The following is a 16,529-nucleotide window of genomic DNA, read 5'->3' as shown; positions in this document are numbered from 1 at the left end:
GGTAAAACATTTTTTAAACAATTCTTTTAATAAACAAATAATTATTTTAACAACAGAACTTTCAATTAATACAGTACAATCAAAATCTATTCAAAAAGGCAAAATCAGCATGTACTATGCTGAGGATTACATGGGTTATTGTGTGTGTGTGTGTCTGATAGATAGTAAACAAACCTCTGCATGAAATAAAGGCCAAAACATGACACCTGCAGGACAAAGTGTGTGTGTGTGTGTGTGTGTGTGTGTGTGTCAAGACAGTGAGAAAAAGTAGTCTGTGACAGATCATATTGTTGGGGCGTGGCAAACTTGTGGGAGAGTGACTGATGGACAGTCTGCATCCACACACATGCACAAAAACCTGTGCAGATGCACACACTCACGCACACACAGACATTTGCACATACGGCACTCTTTTCAATTTTGCCACTGAATGGCCCGCTCTCCATGCAAGGATTTGATGGGATTCAAGTTTCATCACATTCACTTTCCCTGAGTTTGATGAGGCAACGACATCTTCAAAGTCCTTGAAATCAAGGACGTTTCCTCCAGGTCGCTTCTTCATTGCGTGGTGATATCCTCAATGTTGTTCAGAGAGTTGTTCACCACCTTGACCAGAGCAGTTAGGAGCGCCCAGTTTTTGTTTTGGCCAATGCAATTGTCCATCCAGTATGTCACGTGGTGGACATCCCGCTCCTGTTGGAGGGAAGTGACAAAGGCCGACGTCACCTCAACAGCAGATCTCCCTGCAATGCCCTCATGCCATAGGATGGAGATGGTGTTCCTCTTCAGCTTTCTGGTCTTTCCAACACTTGCAAGTATCTCGTTATATGCTGAAATTCTGCGAGTGAAGACAGCTGATTTTACACCCGGCATACGGGGAAGCATGATCACCTTTTGCAGGTCGACACTGCGGGTGATACTGTCCGCCTCCTCTTCTCTCTCAGCATCCAGCCTATAATGCCACCTTGCCGTATCTGCTCTGGTTTTGTGCTCACCCCTCTTCACTCAGCATTTAACCCCGGGCACATGCTCCTCCTTCAGATGTATATCTTGGCGCAAACACACTTCTCATTCCTCCTCGCCTAGTTTTGTGAAGCTGATGTTAAGCTTTTTCACAGCCTTCCTATACGTCTCGTATGAGCAATTTGGCACTTGCTGTTTATAGTCTGCATACATGGACTTGATTGTAACATCGCTTGGCAAATAGCGCCTGTTGGGTGCATGCTCACGGCGATATTGGCTGGCGCACGGATGAAAGGATTCAATATGTCTGCAAATTGGAGACATATTTACCTTATTTGGAGGAGGATGCTTTCCCCTGCGGTCTTGTGGTGGGGCCAACGAGGAAGAGGTGGCACTTGCAAAAATGGTAGACAGTATCCTGTCATTCTTGGGTTGGTAACCAAAGGTGCTCAAAAACATCACCTTGCACACATTCTGTTCCTGCCCCTGGTCATCCTTAAGGTGGTATTTGAATGACCATTTCCGCTTTGATGGGATGGAGTTTGTTGTTCGTTTGGGCTGCTGCCGGGATACAGTGTGAAACAAAAAACTCTTTCTCTCTGGGTAGGTCAGTTTCCAATACTCATTGAAGATTTGCATCCTCCTGCCTATCTGGGCATTTTTTTCTACATGTGGGACCACATTGCTTTCCTAATTTGGGTCGTTTTGTTGGCTCCTGAATGTCATCATCCTCACCTTCCTCTCCATCACCACCATCACCTTCACTTAGTTTTTTTTGCCGACGTAACACGGGAAGTGACAATTCTTTCAACCAATCAACAGACTGCAGTGTTTAGCTCCACCTTTTCGGATCGGCTCCACATTCTTGGCACCCCAACGGAAGGGTCCCAAAAAGTGGGACGGTACAGATCGGTTATTTGGGAATCTTTCCCGGGATTAGTTGATGGAAACGCTGTGCTGAGAAGAACCCCGTTTCCACTTAAGGGTTAAAAACGTGTCCATCAGTCTTCAAGAACATCTGAATCATTTTCACAAGACTGTTGTGACAGAATTCTTCCACAGTTCTGATTCCAGTAGGTTTTTTAGTGTATCTTTAACTGGCACATAGTAGGCAAACCGTGGTGTCATATTTTCATCAGTTCCCAACAGTATTTTTTGAGGCTCTACGTATTTCAACATATTTTTGAATGTTTGGGCTCTTGAATAGGTAGTTCTCATTGGTCCTTGATGACTAACAGAGAAAAGATCTGAATCCTTCACATAAACTCAGATTTTAGCAATAGCATCATCAGCTAGGCACATGTCATTTTTTTAGAAGTGAATGTAGTGTTTTTAGTGTGTAATTCTGTCCCATTTCATGGACGTTTTGTCCATCTCTTCGACAATTGTCTGTACTGTTGAAGCTGGAAGAAGGAGCTGCCCTTGCAGTTTTTAGTCAAATAAACACATTCCTAAGAAAGGTCTCACTGAAGTCAGTGTTTTCATTCATTGGTGTTTCGTTTGGACTCTGGGGAGCATCTTCGCATGCACCGATAACAGAAGACTGAGAAATGTTTTTTCTGAATATGCCACTTATGCTTTCAATGGAGCATGCTCTATGTTTCCTGGACATAAGAGCAGTGAATGATGATTTCACAGTAAATGTATTTTTGTTACTGGACATGTCACAGGTCGCCCCTCCACTATATGCTCCTATAAGTGGGTGACAAGTTCATTCACTGTGTGAAAGCTACAGTCACACATATAAATGGTGCATTTGAGACCTGTAGCAACTGTTCTATTGTGGCACATTGTGAGCCTGATAAAAATGAGCTTTAAAAGCTGTATAGGTACAAAATGTCTGCTTGCAGTCACTCCCAACACATTTGAAAAAATAATGGGATTTATTTCTATGAACTCTACAATGCAGCACGTAGCCCCGTGTTGTCTCGAGTGTTTTGCTGCAAAACCCGCAAGTAATCATTTTTAGCAAACTAAGCTGACAGATCACATGGAATAATGTTGGACAAAAAGACCACTTTTCCCCTCCCTTATTAATTTGAAATGGAGAAAAAAAATGAACAGTCCAATGTTTTACTGTGAAAACGAAAGTTAATCCTTCCGAGGCACAAAACCAGATATTTTTGAATTATTTCCTCTAATAACCACTACCCCGACAAAGCACTAGAAAAAAGTTGACAAAATGTCTGCTTGCTGTAAACTCGAAATACACTTGGGGAAAAAAAACGTCAACGTCTCTGGCTAGCTTGGCTGTGCAGACACAAGAAAGCCTATTGCCTCTACTTTTTTGTCACGTTTTGACCACTGCGGCTTTTACAAGGATGCGGCTTATTTATGGATTTTTGTTGGGGGACAATGAGATTCTGCCGCAAAAACATTTGACCTCGTCACTTCGGATCTTAAAGAGCATATTGCAGGTTAAAAACATTTGTAAATTAATATTTTATATAGTCTGTTAATGGCTGTAAAATAAGTAGGTTATTTTTTTTTTTTATATGTTCTACAACACAAAAGGGCTCTAATTTAGAGGAGAAAGTGGCTGTTTTAGCAGAGCCGTTTAGAACGCACTTTTTTTTCAACAATGCGTCATATTACGTAACGTAAGGGAGTCCCGTTCTCTGACTCGGCTTTGATCCACTTTAATCCTATGTGGTAGTGATCGAGAGAGCAGACTTCGGATCGTGTTTCTTGAGTTTCTTCCGTATTTAATTCATTTGGCCAGTCATTAAGATGGTTAATTATTGCGTTTGTGCTGGATGCTCCAATACAATGTTAACGGGAAATCGAGTCCACTGTTTTCCCAATAGAAAGAGAAATGGCGTTAGCTTTCGTGCCTGGGTTCGTTTCGTACAGGTTAAGAGACGGGATTTTATTTCTTCGTTGGTCACAAGAAACACCGTCGTCTGTGATGCTCATTTTCGCCAGGAGGATTATGTGCCTGGCGATATGATGGAGTTCAGGATGGGTTACCGGAGCCTGAACCGGGTGAGACTGATGGCGGGTGCGGTCCCGTCAATACAGGCAACGACAGGTTCACCAGCAGCAGCAGCTAGCCCGGCTCCCGGAGGCAGAGGTCAACAAGGATCTGTCAGAGAAGCTGCCCGACGGAAACGCGAACTGAGCACCGTAAGTCTCAATTTTTTTTCAAGTGGATATACGAATGTTAACTAGTAGAAGAACGTTTGTTTAATAACTAATAATATCGAAGCCTTCAAGCTAACTTTACATAGCATCAGGTGCCATGTAAGCGAGCACCTCTCGGCTAGCATCCCCTGAAATCAGGGACAATTAAAACCATCACATGTAACTACAGTTACCCGTTACATGACTTTGAGAGAGCAATACAGCAAGTCTGGGAACGTATCGTTGCTCATTGCGCAATGACAATCTAAAAGTTAAATTGATAATCTGCTCTACGGTTTTACCAGCAAATTATGTGCTGTTAGTAACTGGTGAATCTCTATTTGCCATGTTTTCATACGGTGTGATGTTTGTGTCTGTCCAGGTTCTTGGAGATAACGAAGCGGCGCTGGCTGAAGCCAGTGCCTCAGGACTTGTATTTCCAGAACAGGAGTGCCTTTCTCCAGCGGATCCTAAACCATCAGTGTTACACCGTGGCTCTCAGTGTAACATCAAACCCCTCTATCGTTAAATAGGTAGTACAACTTTACTTTCTCAAAATGTAATATTGATAAACATTACTATCGCTAACACATCTGTGTATACTAAAAGCTTTAACACACTATAATTTGTATTGTATTTATACACACACAACTCAAAACCTTATTGAAGTGAGCCCTGTAAAGGTAAACTGTTTTTTTTTTTTGCAAAGCTGTTACATTGGGTTTTATAGCTGTCTCTTATATATATATATGACTCCAAATATGCCTACTCTCTTTTTACCCCAGCTGTCCATGTGAGCCCCAGGATGGTCAGTGTGGGAACTCAGACAGAAATGTCTGAGATACATACATCAACTCCGCGGCCCAGTCCTGCACACAGAGATGAAGATTCCTCCTCTGTTGACATGGATGAACCTGGGGATCAGTCATGGAGCCCAGAGGAGGAAAACATGAGCGAGATATCTGATGGTGGGGAAGCCATCAAAGAGCTGCTACAGGAATCTCGTGGAGATCTCAAGTAAGAATTCTTGATTTCATTTTAGATTTGGAATATCAATGAAAAGGTAAAAGTTCATTTCCATTACTATAAACATTTTGTCTGAACAAAAGGCAAGCAGGTTTGAAGTGTTTTACATTTCGTGTTGCATGAGAAAGTTTATGGACATAGCCCACAGATGGACTTTAATTCTGAATCTTAATTATCCTTCATGATAATGTTATTCAACAAATTGTGTTATCAATGTGTGTTTTTTTCTTTTCTTTCAGCCCTGCTGATAAGTTTGTTGTATGCAAAACCCAGCTGATGTCCTTGTTCACTGTTTGCCCTTCGTGTTGTGGGCAGACACAGGGTCACATAGAACATACATAAAAATACAGCAAGTAAGAGGATCACTGCCATCAAAAGTTACATCATAAACTTTCATGTACATGTCAATTTTTATGTTTTTGATAGAATTAGGATAATTTCATTTCTTTTATCATTTTTAATTGTTAACTCACTGTGTAAAGTTTTGTAACTTTTCTGCTTTTAATGTATATCTCCTAGGTGTGTGCAGCCTGTGGGTATACGCAGTTATGGCAGAACCAGCCAATGCTGCACCGAAACATGCCTGCATGTAACCTTCTACTGAGTGGGGCCATCCACTTTTCAGGTTGCATGGAAACCCAGACAATAAGGATGTTAAAACTGTTTGGGCTTCAGTGCATCGGTACAAGCACCTTCTTCCGCCATCAGCGCCTGTACACCATCCCCACCATCGTAAAGGCCTGGAAGACTGAGCAGGCAGAGCTCATCACTCAACTGAACGAGATGGGGGGTGGGCTAATCCTCTCTGGTGACTGCAGGTACTACACATTAAACTGTATATAGAAAATGGGTCAAAACAGTATTTGAAGATACAATATATTGCATTGTGCTTGTTGTTCGATGTATAAATGACACTTTTGACATTTATAGGTCAGACTCTCCGGGACATTGTGCCAAGTATGGCACATACTCTTTGATTGAGAACAGAGTTAACAAGGTGTTCGATCTTTAACTTGTCCAGGTAAGGATATGCTATCAAAAAAATGTTTTGCTACCTTCTAATTCAACTGTTAGTAACGTGTCCTTGTTTTCAAAGAGCTCAGAGGTCCCTAACAGCAACTGGTGTGAGTTGGAGGGTCTGAAGCGCAGCATGGAGTTTCTGAAGGAGAAGCACATGGAAGTGGCAACTCTCATCACTGACAGAAATCGTCAGGTACATAAACCAAGGATAAAACAATCTGCATAATAATTAGACAGGATTTATATTTTCTTATGATCAATATGTTGTGTCCTGCTGTTTAGGTTTCCAAGTGGGTGCAGGAGGAGATGTGTCCAGACATCTGGCACATTGGGAAAAGTATGCATCTCAATGTTTTCTTATTTTTTTCCTGAGCAATTGTTATGTCAGTAATGGTAATAAGATAAAAAATATTTTCCAACTTGTGTTTCTGTACTAAAAACAGGCCTACAAAAAGCTTTGGATGCTGCTGCGAAGGAGCGGGAGTGTGAAGACCTGAAGCTGTGGAGGCCAGCTATAGTGAACCATCTATACTGGACTGGACAGCTTCCACTCCAGATGGGGATCCAGATGTGATGGCAGCTAAGTGGGAAAGCCTGGTAAACCATGTTCAGGACATTCATGACCATGGTAATCCTGCATTCCCGCATTGGTGATAGATAGATAGAGGGCATCCAGTAGCAGTATACAGACAGGCAGTATACTGCTACTGGATGTTCGGCAGCTGTCCCCACAACACCAGACTTTCTCCCTGGAGGCGTTTCATTCCCTCATCCTCCACTTTGCACCCAAGCACACTGGATTCTCTTTCCTTGGGATGTACAACAGGTATGTGATACTTAAATTAATGCAGTCTAACACAGCAGCATGAACAGTACAAAAAAATTATTTAAAAAATGTGAAACGTCTGTACAATTTGTTTCAGTTACAACTTTCAAACTGCATTATCTATTCTTCTATTTTATCAACAGGCTTCTGTTAGCTGCTCTCCATTTCAACCACAATGGCAGTCGAGAAGTTGCTCAAACCAGTGATGGAAAGAGCTGTTATGCGGTTCGCTACCCAAGGTTTCGCAAAGGTGGATGGGTAGTCCGCCCTGTCAAGGAAAAGCCATCATATGGTAGGCTGTCTGCTTATCATATAATACATTTATTTGAGCCAGTGAAAGTATAGTCACAGTGAAATGGATGAAAACATGTTTTTCTTTCTCAGAATATGCATTTTCCCTGATGAAGTCACTGAGCGAGAGCTACAGCGGATCCCCGCAAGCACTACGGGAGGCCAGTGCTAGCTTGACCTCCACTGCACCTTCCCCTCTTTCCTCATCGTGCCAAAGGGTCACCAAGGATGAGGCTGTTGGACTGTATCTTGAACGGCATTCAATATTTAAAAAATGACTTTAGAACAGTTTCTTAGCATTCAAAATGGGTATTGCAGTCCACCATTAGAGAGCTGTTTTATTAAAAAAATCTTTTCCTTCTTTGTCAGTCAAATCCCTTATGGATATCTGCTTTGTTTACAAAATGTAAAAATACTGCTATTTTGTGATCCCTCAATTTTGCATTGAATGCAATTATGCATTCATGTGTTGTTGTTTTACTGAACTGTAAATGTTTAACATAAGAGCATGTTAATAGTTTTTATTCTCTGATCTTCTTCACAGGTATAGTCCATTTTGTTTGAGAAGGTTAGACTAAGTTACATTTTGCTATGTTTGCATTTCACAACATCTACACGCACCACTCATGCACATCACACACTACTGACTTTACTTGGTGTTGTCTCCCAATTTTTTTTTGAGTCGGGTCATGAGGTCAGCTTTTTTTAAAAAAAAAGAATCACCGGTTATTCCAGTTAGTGATTGTGTTCATTTATTTTTCTAATTTTCCTCCAAAATCGGCCATTGAAAGCCTTTATAAATCCCTCCCTCTTCTGGAAATTGTCTCCTAATGGCAGATACAACACAGGAAGGTAAGGGCCTCCTAATGTGTCTCCCCAGAATGCCATAGACCCAGCGGATCACCTGCCTGTAAGCCGTGTAACGATACTGCCTGGGGATAGGGACACAATACTTACAATTAAACTTGATCCTATTATTTACACAAAAGCACAATTATAGATTCTGCCCTACACTTACTCGTGTCTACTGGCCTCAAGGGGACCATGCTCCTGCCTGAAGGTCATGTATTCAATTTGCATTACAAAGGGGTTTAGGCAGCAAGCCTCAAAACCTGGGTGCTGTGTCAGGCATGTTATGTCGGGCTCTGGCCTGGGGGTTAGATTTTCCACTAACGCCCAGAAGGCACTCTCCTCCCTGCAGCACAGACTCTCCACTGCTGAAGCCGTGGGCTGACATTTCCCGCACAAGCACCTATCAAACAAAAGTTCCAACTGTTATCCCTCTCTGTCTCTATGTTCACTATAGACTGGTGTAGTTTTGAGTCATAAAACCAGGAAGTGAGTTAGCATTTTAGCTCCATGGGTTCCTAACTCTAAAAGTCAGTGTGGATTTTGAATGTGTTTGTGGTTAGACGCCTGAAATAAGGTCTGTGGTTAACACAAGCTGAAGAGATGTTGGTGTTTTGTTAGACGAGAAAAACTACGTTACCTAAGACCCCACTTGTGACTTTTAAAGTTTTTACGCGAACTTTAAATGGCGGCTGCTAACGAGTAGCTAACTGAAACTACAGTGGTTGTCACAGACATTACACGTCATCACACCGGGAACTCTCTCCCTAATCCTCCTTACAGCCTCTAGTCATGTTTTTCAGTGTTCTTGTAAATATTAGGTTAATAAACAACTTATTAAGCTAACGTTTAGCTATCTTGTCAAATCCGCTGATTAGCTCGATGAAGCATAACGGTCGTGACGTCATTACAAACGGACGGCGGTGTCGTTCGCTAGAGCATAACGTTAGCTTTTTACTTCTCTGGGCTGCATTAACTCTTCAAACTTCATATAAATGATGTTCATCTGTAAAGATTATCCCGCTAAACAAAACAGCGACGCGTCAGAAACGTGTGTTTGACACAGTTTATTTTCTGCAATGATCCAAAATCCAATTAAAAATCCCATAGGCGAATTTTCGTAGGAACCACCGGCGCCATTTTTTCAGTAACACGTGTTCTGGATGTTTAACATAAAATACGCCACATGCAGGCAGTAAGCATTTAATGATTTGATCTGCTAGAATTTATATTATCTAGTGTGCGCGTAATAGACACCGGACAGTCTGTATTAATATATGTAGTCATACGATTTATTATAAATCCAACTCTGTTGCAAGAGAGCGTTTGGGTGTGTGCGCTGTGGAGAAAGACAGAACACGCAGTTTGGAGCATTTGGAAACAAACAGAAACACAAGCTTTACGTCTGTCAGTCCTCTCTCCCATTAAAACTTCATTTAATTGTAGTAATATATGTGCAAAACCTGTGGAGTGTGTGCGCTGTTTTGATGTGCGTTTGGCTTACGCGCTGTGACGCGCAGGAGCATTATACAGCACCATACTTTATTTACTATTTAAACAACGTGAGCACTGCATCAGGAATAACAAATACATAAAGACATTTGTGCTGCATTTGCACAAGCTGTAGATCTCTCTGTCTCTCTCTCTCTCACACAGCGCTGTGGCACCATAAAACGTTCTGCCATTTTTACAGGGCAATCCCATACAATGTAAAGGGAAATGATTAGCACTTTACACTTAACCTACCAAGACTTGTTGGTTAAGTTACTGTATATGATTACACACTTTACAAAAGCTTGTGTGTGAAAACAGCACTACCCATATCGCTAGCTAACACCGCTCAGCAGGACACCTGCTTTATTCTCCACTGGTTCTCCTCACACCACAGCTTCTCTCCTGAGGCCGTTATTCCTCCTAATCCTGCCCAGTTCCTGCTCTCTATCACGTCTAGCAGGCTGATAATTATAAGCCAGAGGACCATCATATGTATAGGAATACAGATTTTGTTCCTCTTCATTGACGGGTCACTCGGATCCATGCTTTTCAATGTTAAACAGATGTGAATTCAGCGAGACTCTCTTATGTTACGTCACAGCTGAATGTGGAAGTAAAGAGCGAAAACACGCAAAAACGTATTAAAACGTCTCTAAGAGACATTGTGGTTTATTAATTTCTGAATTTCTTTAAAAATAGCATTGTTAACATATTTTCCTATGATTAGTTAACTTTTGTCTTTAACCTGCAATATGCTCTTTAATATCAGTCATTTTGCGCTTCATGCACACACCCATATCATGGAAAACACACGGATAAATGCATGATGCAGCTTTCAAGCTAACGGCGATCGACCCGGCTGTCAAAGAAGCTAACAGAGCTGCTGCACGTAAAGTTGACACTGACAGCGACAACGAAAAAGACACTGAGGAAGTGAGTAATGAAGTCATTCTGAGGCAGTGAATGGATAGACTTTTTCTTGTGAAATGTTTTACTGTATTACGGTAACCTTTTTCATCAGCCGTGTTACAGACACTGTTCGATCAAGGATTTCCAGTTAGTAGGCTTCGTATTTGCGGATGTTACCGATAGCCTACGTATTTAATTAAAAGTTAAAACAATGTTTTTGTGTCACGTCTTTCTGTGTAAATAGCAAGTGCGGCTTATATATGTACAAATACATTTATTTACTTATTTTTAGCCGGTGCGGCTTATATATCCAGGTGCGCTCAATAGTCTGGAATTTACAGTATAAGTTCTTTTGTCACTAAGGGATGAAGTTGTTAAATTGTTTAAAAATACTACAAGCCTCTCAATATATTTTATGAAATGTAGAGTGATGAATCACACATGGTCAAAGCTGGTCTGCCATAAAGTTCTGTTTTTCAAATAAATAAATCACAATGAAAATAAGAAATGTTAATATGTATGCTGTTTGTTGTTGTTGCATAAGGAAAAGTGAAGGGGAACTTGGTAGCTATCATTTTGCATCTAAACAATGCAACACTGGCCCATGGCCCCCATTTACTTTTTAAGTTTTGGCCTGGTGAAAAGTTTGGACAATCTCCATTTGTAATCCTTCCACTTTACAGCTGTAACCTATTTATTTTCTCTTTAAAGTAGTTTGCAATGTGCATTATACAAATGATAACGCTATATGATTTACATCTGTAAAAATGAACTTGACAAAAAATAACCATCATTTTAACACTGTCATGTCGTAGTATTAACTGGACTGTATTTTTTTTTGTATTACAGGTTTTCTTAGTTAACGTTACAACAGTATGTAGAATCTACAAATAAATGTGATTATGTTCACATATTTTTACATGAAGATTAACAGTTGATGTTGTATTTCACTAAATATTTCAGTCAATTGAACATTGTTTCATTGTTTTCCTGTTTATGTTTTTGCTGTCATGATTTTACAGCACTTTACTGTCAATTTTACAATCTTTTTTTACAGTGTAAGGTGAGATTTATAATCAATGAATTTGTATTGAATTTGAATTGAAATTGGATTTAAATACTTTTTTTTTTTTTTTAACAAAAAGTAATGTGATTGCTTTGCTCTTTGCTCATTCCTCTCAGGGTGCCCTTGCTGCTTTCAGTGACTGAAGTTCATATCATCATCATCCAATTTCATTTCCTTGCTTTGTATTTGTTCTTGATTATCGGCGATCCATTCAACATTTTCTCAAACAGTATGTGTATCAGACTTGTCTAGCTCTATTTCTTTCATCAGTCATTAGTTCTGTTATACTCTCTTTTACAGGCTGCCCTGTCCCGCAGGGATGTGCCTTTCATTTGTGTGGACTTCACAGGCATTCTTCACATTTGTAAGTTTACTATACTGTATGCTGTTATGTGTTCTTGCTGATATCCACCATAAAGCCTAATGCTTTTAAAGAGTGACTGTATAAATTGATCTATAATTGCATTATTTTAAAGACACCAATACTGTTAAATTTATCACTGTTGTCTTGACCCACCTGGCCTCTCTTTCTCTCCCCTTAGGGCATATTTAGAGTGAAGGTTTGCCTTTGATGTGGAGTTCACGTGTGTATGAGAGGTATTAAGGTGAGACACTACAGGTGAATAGGGAAAAAAAATTACTCACAGATATCAACATGAAACTTCTACAGTTGATTACTTATATCAAGATAAATATTTTTAATATTACAAGTTTTCTATTATGTTTAAATATGCAAATAAGGAATTATATAATGAAATATGCGCTAATTGACATACATTGGGGGGATATAAATCTGAACATTGGAAATGGCCAGGTTCAAAATAATTTTTTTATTTAGTTAACATATCAATTACCCAGGGATTTACAGAGGGGATTTTGTATATCTCTTTTTATCATAAATCTTCATATTATCTTCATAAATCAGAAAATACTATCAACAGATCGAAAAAAAATCAATTTTCGCCCTGTTTTTAGGAATAAACTTACATAAATCAGGCTATGAATGATCTATCAACAAACCCCTCTGTAAATCCCTGCAGAATATACCTAGGAATAAAACTGGTAAGTTTGGTGTATGCAAGTGGTACTGAAGTGGAGATTTATGTGACGAAATATGAGGAAAAAACTCATTTTCAGAAAACGGACATTAAAGATTTATATTGTAAAATTCCATAAATTCTTACTGGAAATGACTATTTACAGACATAATATCTAATCAATTACACAGCAACAACAATATAGAACATATTAAATGCATATAAATTGAATAAAGTATGAACAGAACCACAGTAACACAACACACAAACCGTAATACACACATTGCCCCCAGTAGAACTCCCACCAAATCCGATGAAACTCGCTAAACAAGGTAACTAAAGTCTACTATTACTATTTGTACTATTACTAAAGTCTGGAACTCTGTGCATCATCATAGCATTTGGACACTAACACAGTAGGATTTACAATTTAGTTGTCCATGCCAGCTCCATATGTCGGCCCTTCCCCCATTTCCTGCTGATGTCTTATCAGTTTTTTAGCTGTACTCAGAGTCTTGTGCTTACGTTTCACACTGGCAGAGGTGAAGGCCTTAGCTTTTGCAATTCTCAGTGTATCAGTTTCCCTCATTGCATCAACTGTAACAACTGTACTCTGAAGCCACAGCCTCTCCATTACAGCTAGCATGGCAGAGGCCTCTTCATTAAACATGGAGATGGCCATACTGGCTGCTGCCTCAACCCTGCTTTTCCCCACAAAAAACGTTTTTGGACATCGCGCCCATATAACGGAGTTGAGGCACTTGTTCGCATTTTGCGTGCCACCATGCTGCATTCGCAGTAGTAGGCTGTCACTTGACATGCAGCGGTACACTGGGATGCACTTCCTCCCCACCTCTTGTGTTAGAAAGTTCCCAGCATGGTGTTGATGACTGTCAGGAATTTCCCATTCTCCTCAGCTCTTCTATACCAACACCAAGAGGTACTGCACCTAGTGTGCATGGGGTTGTCATCAGTGGACATACAATGAAGGAGACCTGCCCAAATTGCTGTCTTCATTTTGTCCAGTGAACCTTGGTTATTGAGGATTGCCCCCCTGTAATAATTTTGTAAAGTTTTGCACTTACTGGCAGTCAGCTTTCCTACACCCCTCCCTCCCAACTTCCCCTGTGCACTCAGCTTTCTGAGTGCTGTACCCATCCGCTTGTGGAAGTTTTGTTATTTCATGCCCAGGGTATGGGTTCATTGCAACCACCTCTCTAAATGCTGCACTATCTCCATCTGATAATAACTCAGTATATCGCAACTGGTGGCGATTTACAGACCTAGCCCAGATCCGCTTTGCTGACTCCTGCTCCATTGCCTTACTGGACCCTGAAAAGTTTTTTGCACAGTCCTTGTGCGTCTCTTTCCAGCTGTCATACTCCTGCTCTGTTATTTTCCCCTCTCTCTTTGCATTTTGCTTCAGGGCACAAGCATGACAGTATGAGGATAGGACCTCAAAGTCAATCACCAGTCCTGTTGGGAGGTCAATACAAACACCAACTCCAAAATGAGAACTGAAGCCTCTTTTATGCCAGGTGCCATCAAAAGAAACGCCAATGTTTATGACTGCATCTGTGTCCTCTCTCAGCAACTCAGCCACATCTGGGTCTACCTGCTCCCTGGTTCTGTGCAGTGACTCCAAGCCTCTCTCAATCTCTGCCACTAAAATGAAATGTATAATATATCAATTACTGTCCATCTGGTCAACAAACTGCTAAAGATTTATTGCTTTAGTACAAATCAGTCATTTTTCATCCCTTTTATACTATGCAGATAGATAGAGGCTACAGTGGAGCCAGCAGTAATATAGCCTAACAGTGTGAACACACTATAACACAATGACAACGCCACCCTTCATTAGTTTGCTGATGTTATCCAAAATGCCAAAAATGTTACAGCCAGAGAGAAAGTCAAATCAAGTCAACTTTATTTATAGAGCACATTCATAACAGCCACAGGGACCAAAGTGTTGGTGTACAGTAAGTTTAGCAAAATACATTACATCCAAACATCATAAAGAAACAAAACTAATTTAAAAATAAGTTACAATGCTAAACAATAGTAAAAGATAGAGAGAGAGAGAGGGATAATGATTGTTTAAACATCTTACCGTTCAAAAGTGCATCACACATGCGTCTCCTCTGCTCTCGCTCTATTGCTCTCCAACGTAAATTGGGGGGGGGCATTATTTCATGAGACACAAGGACGCACGTGTGAATAAGCTGCGCGTTCCCAGTATAAGAGCGATGGCTTTTGTATCTATAAAACAAGTTGTGACGCTCTCTCCCATTGTTCAAGCTCGCGAGTATAAAGTTGTTTATTCTGTTTTAAACTGTACAAAAATGTAGCGTGAACTTTTTGTAAGTCTTTATATGACTTTTGCAGTCAGTTTTGTCCGATGGAAGTGACGCTAAACTATGATAAAAACGTTGGACATTTTTGCCTTATTTGCGTATTGTTTCACTCGCTGCAGGGGAGAGAGCGTGCTGCTGCCCGTGTCTGTGTCACGTGTGCTCTCTTGATACGTTGCAGAAAAAATAAACGTGTTGATCCTGATGCCTGCCTGAGTGTTTGCCAGCATCCATCTTAAATCTGCTCCACTCAGAAATGAGAGATACTGAACTAAATTCTAACTGGGACTGGACGTTTTTACAAAGTGTTCATTTTCTTTCATCGTGAGTTTACGATGTAGCTCTTATCTTAATTCTTGAAGAGACAGAATCAGATTAATCGAGCGTATTTTTCCTCACCTCTGATTTCTGTCTCCCTCAGAGCACCAAGGTCCATGCAGCCTTTTTTTCCTTGGCATTTGTAAGTACCAAATAAGCTCTTATCTCTCTGCTTACCTAAAGATTAGTGAAACTATACCTAAACTGAGCCCTGCTCTCTTTATTTTTCTTTCCTTCTCTGCTTGTCTCTCTCTGTTTTTCATAAGGTGCCACTTTGAGGAGCTATTTCTAAATAAGACAAACAGGCCCACAGTAAGACACGGGATCCATGGTAAATTTAAAAAAGAAAACTGCATGTTTTATTAAATACATCTCTGGTTGTGTTTCTTTGACAACCACTTTTAATTCAAGAAGGAAGTGATGTCACTGTAGCCATTTCTCCCAAAATGTGAGTAATGAAAAAGCGTATCAGTTTTTTGACGTGGTTACTCTGTTCCATGTAGGCTACTGCACTTTATTTTTTAAACAACACAATGTTCACATATATCCTCTGGTATCCTATGCTGTGTGCCTCCGCAGACCATATAAATAATCATGGTGGGCCATTTCAAGGTCCCAGTCCAGCCCTGCCTCCTGTACTGTGAACTGGGTGGTGATGGTTTGTCATTTTCAAAAACCGGGTCCCCAGAAAAGTTTGGGAAACACTGTACTATAGGACTGTTGTGATATTCTGTTTGTCATCGTGTTGTTTTCTTTTGTATGACTTCCTGTTTTATTTTGCTGAATGCTGTTTTTGTATGAATTCTAGTCTGGCTTCCTGCCTTTGTTCTGTTTCCCGCCTTTTGTCCCAACACACCTGTATCTCTTTTCCCATTAGTCAGACCGGTATATATGCCCTGTGTTTTCACCAGCCCTCTGCTAGATTGTCATTGTATTCCTAGTGTTTCATGCTCTCCAGCCTTTTTGTCCTAGTGTTTGCTTGCCTGTTTTTTTTTCTGACTTTGGATTTTGGATTTTGGATTGTCTGATTTTTGACCTACTGCTTTCTAGTAAAGAACTTTCAAAGTGCTTTTTGTCTCCTGGTTTTCTCCGCAACTGAGTCTGGTTTAGAAGCGTGATAACTGTTCAAAGTTTGTGTTAACAAGCACGGATGAATACACTTTCCCAACTGGGTGTAATATCTAACCTTATAAAGAAACTGCACTGTTAAAACAAGTAAAACGTTCTTTAAATCTTTATATTTCTCCAACTGT

The 16,529-nt window shown here is 40.3% G+C and overlaps 3 long non-coding RNA genes across 3 annotated transcripts; 2 read left to right on the top strand and 1 right to left on the bottom strand.

Annotated features, from left to right (window-relative positions):
- Nucleotides 1-3,275: 3,275 nt before the first annotated feature.
- LOC306836962 lies at nucleotides 3,276-5,326 on the top strand. Its single transcript, XR_013780835.1, has 3 exons — nucleotides 3,276-4,089; nucleotides 4,469-4,505; nucleotides 4,872-5,326. It is a non-coding gene; the product is annotated as an uncharacterized lncRNA (long non-coding RNA).
- A 1,540-nt stretch (nucleotides 5,327-6,866) lies between these two features.
- Nucleotides 6,867-8,096, top strand: LOC306824040. Its single transcript, XR_013779085.1, has 3 exons — nucleotides 6,867-6,958; nucleotides 7,102-7,250; nucleotides 7,343-8,096. It is a non-coding gene; the product is annotated as an uncharacterized lncRNA (long non-coding RNA).
- A 1,302-nt stretch (nucleotides 8,097-9,398) lies between these two features.
- On the bottom strand, nucleotides 9,399-10,534 carry LOC306839037. Its single transcript, XR_013781147.1, has 2 exons — nucleotides 9,982-10,534; nucleotides 9,399-9,912 (listed from the first exon to the last, which is right to left on the bottom strand). It is a non-coding gene; the product is annotated as an uncharacterized lncRNA (long non-coding RNA).
- Nucleotides 10,535-16,529: the final 5,995 nt, after the last annotated feature.

This window comes from Symphodus melops, assembly GCF_947650265.1.
Source record: "Symphodus melops genome assembly, chromosome: 1".
NCBI classification, from domain to species: domain Eukaryota; kingdom Metazoa; phylum Chordata; class Actinopteri; order Labriformes; family Labridae; genus Symphodus; species Symphodus melops.
The sequence above is the reverse complement of the archived record's forward strand: the minus strand, read 5'-3'. Positions and strand labels throughout refer to the sequence as shown.